General features: G+C 29.9%; 1 pseudogene; it reads right to left on the bottom strand.

Annotated features, from left to right (window-relative positions):
* Positions 1–5461: 5461 nt before the first annotated feature.
* Positions 5462–6826, bottom strand: LOC112593460 (annotated as a pseudogene).
* Positions 6827–7334: the final 508 nt, after the last annotated feature.

The raw sequence follows: 7334 nt of genomic DNA, 5'->3' as shown, positions 1-7334 counted from the left end.
TTATTATATATAGTTCTCGTAAAAAAGTTGCTTACCATTTTTTTTTTTGAGAATTCCATTGTAACGTATGTCCTTTTTCACATTTGGTTGTAATTGAGAGTAATGCACCTTGAAGATAATGTTTTTTTGCCACTACGGGAGAAGAACATTTACGGCACGTGTTAAATAATTCAGATAAACACTCCCAAAATATAATAAAACACGAACTATTACTAATTTTGTTTGAATTATCTGTAAGTTTTTGTGATTGGTCATTTTGATCACTTTCAGAAAATTCCTCAAACTCTTCATCTTCTTCGGACGAATCATCTTCCGATGGCAGGTTAAACGATAATTCATTTATGTTGTCACGACGTAAGTAGTCATTTTCGATGTCACATTGTATACCGACATCATTTGTACCAAATTTTATTTTTTTTTTGAGTTCATTGTACTTGTAGAAGCGTTATCAAAACTGCCGTCTACAGATTCAGATTCTGTAATGAATGTTTCGATGCTATTGCATGAACTATTTTTTTTTCGGTGTACTTATATTTGAATTGACTGAATTTACCATATTTGGCAATGTTCTAGAAGAGCGTTGCGAACGGTTTAACGTTTGACTAGAACCATGTTGTGAAAAAATAGTAGGAAAAACAACAGCATTTAAATGAACAAGAACCTTAGAATTCGGCATAAGTTTTTTGACGAAGTAAATCAGATTGATTAAAATCATTTTCGGTAAAATATTTTGAACATATTACAGCTGATTTTCCAGAAACAAAATTTTTTCTTTTACAGAAATCACTCCATTTTTTAAACCGTTTAGGAGATTTTGCTCTTTTAGGAAATGTAAAAAAATGTATTTTTCCTGGGCCAGTTTTAATATCATCTTCACTATAATTAGAACAACCATGAACGGAACACAGCATTTTAATAGTTACCTACAATTTTTTATTGTATTGAATAAACTATACTGCGCATGCGAAAAACTAAACACGATAATACGGACTCGTGACGTACGACTGTGGCCTTAACGACTAGACAGTTATATTTATATTAATTATTACAGTTTTTATTTTGATTCACTCACTGGACAAATATTGTTATTTATATTACGATACACACAACGTTATACCAAGTTACAATACTGTATAAATATATTTAGTTTTACACGATAATAACACGGTGGACAAAAGTCCTAAAATAGTTCACAGTCGTACAAATAAATGTTATTTTAATTTTTTAATTGAATCAATGAACATATTATGGTAAAATATTATACACGCAATATAATATTAATTTGTGAACTTAAAATTATTTTTAAGATCTACATCAATAAATTAAGTATTAGCCGAGTTATAAGCGTATAAACAGCGAGAGTCTTAAGGCGGAGACACACTATTATCACACCACGTGAGCTCACGTGCTATTTCGTTAACTCACGTCACGTCACGTTACGCGGGTTACGTATGAAAATAGCCACACTAATATCACGTAATATCACGCTATTACGTCACATCACTCAGTGTATGACTCAATATGGAGTGTGATAGTTGTGATAGTTCAACTAGTTCTTCCGATTGGGAAAACGATTTAGAAAATGCTGCTGCTTTTATAATTATAAATGAACAAAGGAAAAAAACGATCAAAATGGGTTCACAAAACTAACACGAAACGAGAAGAACTTGGGGAATTCAATCGATTAGTGCAAGAGTTAAGTGAAGACAGTCATAGATTCCACATGTATTTTAGAATGTACAAAGAAGAATTTGAATACCTTCATGAATTGATTAAAGACGACATACATAAGCAAAATACACAGTTCAGAAAAGCAATCCCTTCACGAGAACGATTAGGAGTTTGTCTAAGGTACGCATTTAAATCTACAACAAAATAACACAAAAATATATCCATTTTTTTTTTAAGACAGTTTATTTAATATTATTGAAAATAATGTTAATTATATAGGTATTAAATTTAAATAAAAATATTTTTATACTAATAATTAAGAAAATATTCTAGTTCATGGCTCATGTTCAACATTTTCCCAATTGTGGGTTTGTAGTGAAGTTGAGATTCTTCAGATGATATTGTAGAATAGTGAGATGATGATGTAGCTGCTTCAGATAGATTTGGGGAAGAAATAGGTAGAGAAACCGCTGGGGCACTAGTATTTCTAATTTCTGCTTGTAAGACAGAGTTACTTAATAATAATTTAATTTTAGCCTGTTCTACTTGTGGCAATTGTTTCGTCATTTTAGACATACTTAGAAAAAATATATCAGTTTCGTCCATGTTTTCGAATACAGTAGGAACTTTCGGTTTTATGATCTTCTCTTCACGTTTCATTTTTCTTATAGCTGCGTGTTCTTTCATTATCTCCAACATCTGAAGTGTCGGATTATTATTGCTGTTAACTTTTTTATTTTTTTTAAGGTTATACAACTGTACTTCAGTTTTTTCGGGATGTTTTATTTGGCTAATTTCAGATGTATCATTATTTTCAAATGATTGTATATTCTGAACCTGATTCCCTATTCCATCTATATTTCCCTCTTCTACTAATATTTCTTCTGTTTCATCATTTGCATTTTGAGAATTATCTACATGTATACCCTGAATTTTATCATTTGAATCTATGTGTCCATTTATACAATGTTCTTCATTTACAATCGAACTATTCAAATTGCTTGTAGTCCTAAATAAGTAATTATTAGTTTAATTATACAAAAAAAACTTTAAGAAAATATAATTTTTTTTGTACATACTTTTTTTTTCTAAGTATGGTAAAATAAAAGACATTTGATGTTCGTATTTCCATGGAGTCATTTTTTTTGCAGCCTGTCCACTTTTCTTATCGCGACGTCTACTCACTGCGTTGCAAAAGCACCTTCTCAATTTATCCCATAAATCTTTTGCCTTTTCCGCTAAGAATAACATAATTATATAAATATGGACATTAAAGTTTTTACTGCTGAATATTATTGAATATGAAAGTGAAAATATAATAAAATATGATATACCTATCAACATTCAAAATTAACGTATGTTTTAAGTCGTATTTTAAACAATTTATACATTTATTAGATTTTTGGCAACTGGAAATTCCTTTCGAAGCATTGCATTTAACTACAGGATGGGATTTAGTATCGTCAGAGAAATAGTTATTGAAGTTTGTGATGCTATATGGACAAGATTAGGACCTATTGTAATGCCTCAACCCACAGACATTTTTTGGAAAGGTGTCGCAGAAAGGTACAATACGTTATGGAATTTTCCCAATTGCATCGGGGCGATCGACGGGAAACATATTAATATACAATGCCCAATTAATGCCGGGACTACTTTTTATAATTATAAAGGTTGCCATTCAATAGTGCTATTAGCACTTGTTGACGCTGACTATAAATTTACAGCAATTGATGTAGGTTCTTATGGGAGGAACAACGATGCTGGAATTTTTTCAAAATCAAATATTGGAAAAATGTTGGAAAATAAAACATTGAATGTACCCGAATACGTTCCTTTAGTTACGAATGGATTACCACAGCCATACGTCATTCTCGGTGATGAAGCATTTCCTCTCAAACGATATTTACTTCGTCCCTATAGTAGGTGCCATTTAGGAGGAAATGAACCAAACAAAATTTTCAATTACAGGCTATCTAGAGGTAGAAGAGTGGTGGAAAATGCGTTTGGAATATTGGCAGCACGTTGGAGATGTTTTCGAAAATCATTAGAGGTCCAACCAGAATTGGCTGAAAAAATCGTATTAGCAGCCTGTTGTCTCCATAATATGTTATGTACAGATAATATAGATCCTGATGCAGATATATCACCAAATGAAGAATTGGGCATGCAAAATATAAGTGGTATAAGAAGAAATTGTACGCGAGAAGCTTTTGACATACGAGAAAATTTTAAAAACTATTTTAACTCCGCTGCTGGTAGTGTACCTTGGCAACTAAATTATGTTCGTAGGGGTCGACTTCAAGCTGATAATGACTAATACAATTATTTTTTCCCTCTTTAATAATTTAAATACTTAATTAATTTAATAATAAAATATTATATCATACTTTTGTATAATAAATTTACGAATACCTAGTAAAATATAATTCATATTATTATTTTGTAATAATATAATACATTAAAAAATTATACAACATTTTAAACCATGTTATTAAATAATTTTATTTAAATTTATTAGATATATGAATTATTATTTATATGAAAAATATTTCTTGTGATCCGTATTTTGAATAACGATGAGTTAATCAATAATCAACAGTTATAATGAAAATGTCGTCGTTGATAAATACGTACCAAAATACTTAATAATAATAATAATAAAAATAATAATATACAGATGTAAATAATATATATTTTTAAATACATCGAAAAATTTTCCGAGACAAAGATGGTAGTTTGGACAATAGACCTATTAACTTTAGGTCTACGGTATGGACTAACCAAGGTAAAAATAGACATTTTATCCATGTTCGACTGTGAGATCACTGTTAAATACGTGCCATTTTATTATAGAATACCATATGTTATGCAAAATTCAATCATTCTTCAAAATCATTTAAGTATAAAACTTGCAAATAACTTAACAAATTCATTTTATCTATAAATTGTTATTTATTTAATTTATTTATAAATGTGTGTGTGTGTGTACTTGGCATTTGCAATTCCCTTTCGATTTCTTCCCAGGCTTCTTGTCGGATATTTTGGTCCCTATAGCTACTCAATTTACAATTATATAAAACTTCGTGAACTCTAACTTGTTCAATTAATTTTTCTTCCATGTTTAATAAAATAGTTCATAAATTGGTTTAAAACTCAAACTTCAATTTCACCAAATCGAAATAAAAGTGAAGTCCCGTAATATTAAATATGTGAAACGACAGAAAAATAAAAACGTGATATCACGTGATGATCAATGAAATATTTCAATATCACGTGAGTGGGGGTTAATGTGTTTCTAATTATATTAAAACAGTATGCATTAATAGGTTTCACATATTATTTGTGTGATGTGACGTGACGTGAGTTAATGAAATAGCACGTGAGCTCACGTGACGTGATAATAGTGTGTCTCTGGCTTTATTACTCCCGTAAAATCGTGTATACAGTAATCGGCGGCGGCGAAATTATGACGTCACGCGTTTTATTCAAATGCCCATAACTGGCTAAATATTAGACGCTCACAGTTTTTAGAGGTATCTCTGTTTTTATTTCACTTGATATTATAATTTAAAATAGACTTATTTTTTTGAGTGTTATGGTCCTTTAAAAAGGTACCTATAGAAGATAATACAATAGTAATTTTTATAGGTACATATATATAATTAAAAAATTAGAAGAATATTTTATCAAGTGTTAATCATTTCATTATTTCTGATTATAATAATACTAATAACTATAAATATATATAAATATCCAAACTGAAATTCTTGAAATCTATCATAATATATTAAATGTAATAGTAAAATGATATCTTACCAAAAATCACAGAAGTACAACCCAGACTGCAAAATTTTTTTTTGCCGTTTTTTCCAGTGTATGAGAAATCTTTTAATAATTCATCTTTAAACAATTTTCCCATCACCCGTTTGATCTTTGCCTTAACATGTTTACCGCCGATGTATGAAAGTTCATTTACCTAAAAAAATTAGTATACATTCAAATAAAAGAAATATTTTCTGTTTACTTAGTACTAAACATATTATAATACCAGATACAAAAAATATTCATTATATCAGTGCTTACCAACTGAGTACGAAATTCTTTATTGCCAGAAATTTTGTCTTTAAAGATTTCAAGATCAATTATATTGTCAAGAGGTATATTGAAATCTTTATCAATTAAAGAAGATGATTCATTGTTGTTACAATTGAAAATATCATATGATGGAATATTTTCAAGTCTAGTTTCTATTGTCTCCAGTCTTTGTGCCATATCTCGTTGGTTATTGACAGCTCGCTTTAATTCAAATTTTAAAAATGTTAGCCTATGAAGCACTTATTTTTCAAATTCTATAGTTCCTGGACAACATAAAAAATATAACTATTCTATTCTCGACACAATATGCATTAAGTGAAAAATAAATGGTTAATTATTATTTTATGTGCAGTTAATTATGCGTCTTAAGTAATAATGAAATGGATGTTATATGATTAATATTATTTTATTTATTACACTAACCCTTTGAAACTGAATTAAAAGGTTCTGGGGTTCTGGTCGATGGTAATGGATTGATGGCATATTGAGGTATCTCTATCATAACTTCTGAAATTCCATTATCTATAATCATAAAAGAAATATTAACTTTTTTGATTGTTTAATAGCTTGTATAAAATTGCATGCAGTAATTACCAATTTCAAGATCAGTTGCTTTTATCTCATATCTCACATCACTGGCAGTTTTAATAACATTATTATTTGAGTTTTTATCATATTCAAGATTTGTCTGATCAACTATACAAAAAATAAATAAATAAAATGAGATATTTTTGCTATACCTAGAATTTGAAAAGAAGAATAATTATAGAAGCCTTTTTTTTTTTTTTTTTAACACTAAACATTTTTGATATCATTGATTTGTCACACATCGCTGTAGGGTATGGAGGAAGAGATCGTCTGAAAGTTGAAACTTCAAGAAAGTACGCCAATATCACCACTGACATGATAAATATTTATTTGTCCCTCTGTGAAACGTGCCAAATAGATTTGATAGACATGCAGTCGCAACCCGATGCACAGTTTAAGTTTATACTTAATTACCAAGATCATCATACAAAATTCGTTCTGCTCCGCCCCTTGCAAACCAAGCGTGCATAAGAAATTGCAAGCCATGTATTAGACATTTTTTTAACCTTTGGTGCTCCGGTTCTTTTGCATTCAGACAATGAAAGAGAATTTGTTAACAATGTGATTACAGAGCTGACAGCACTATGGCCAGAGGTAAAAATTGTTCACGGAAAGCCTAGGCATTCACAAAGCCAAGGCTCAGTAGAGCGTGCTAACCAAGACGTGGAGTGAATTCTTGCTTCTTGGATGACAGACAATAAATCAACTAATTGGTCTATCGGATTAAAGTTTGTCTAATTCATGAAAAATAGAGCACACCACGCCGGGATAAATATGACGCCTTATAAAGCAATGTTTGGGGTTGATCTAAGAGTGGGGCTTGTAACCTCTAACCTGCCCGATGAATTGATTGCTACAATAAACGTCGAAGATGAACTTGAAAATCTTATAAGTACTGAAACTGCAAGTGAAAATACGATTGAACAGGAAGCTGCAGGTAAAAATTATTATTTATTTTTTTTTTTTAAATTATAGGT

This window comes from Melanaphis sacchari, unplaced genomic scaffold (assembly GCF_002803265.2).
Source record: "Melanaphis sacchari strain LSU unplaced genomic scaffold, SCAv2.0 Contig2060_pilon_pilon, whole genome shotgun sequence".
NCBI classification, from domain to species: Eukaryota; Metazoa; Arthropoda; class Insecta; order Hemiptera; family Aphididae; genus Melanaphis; species Melanaphis sacchari.
This window is presented reverse-complemented; position numbering and strand designations above follow the sequence as displayed.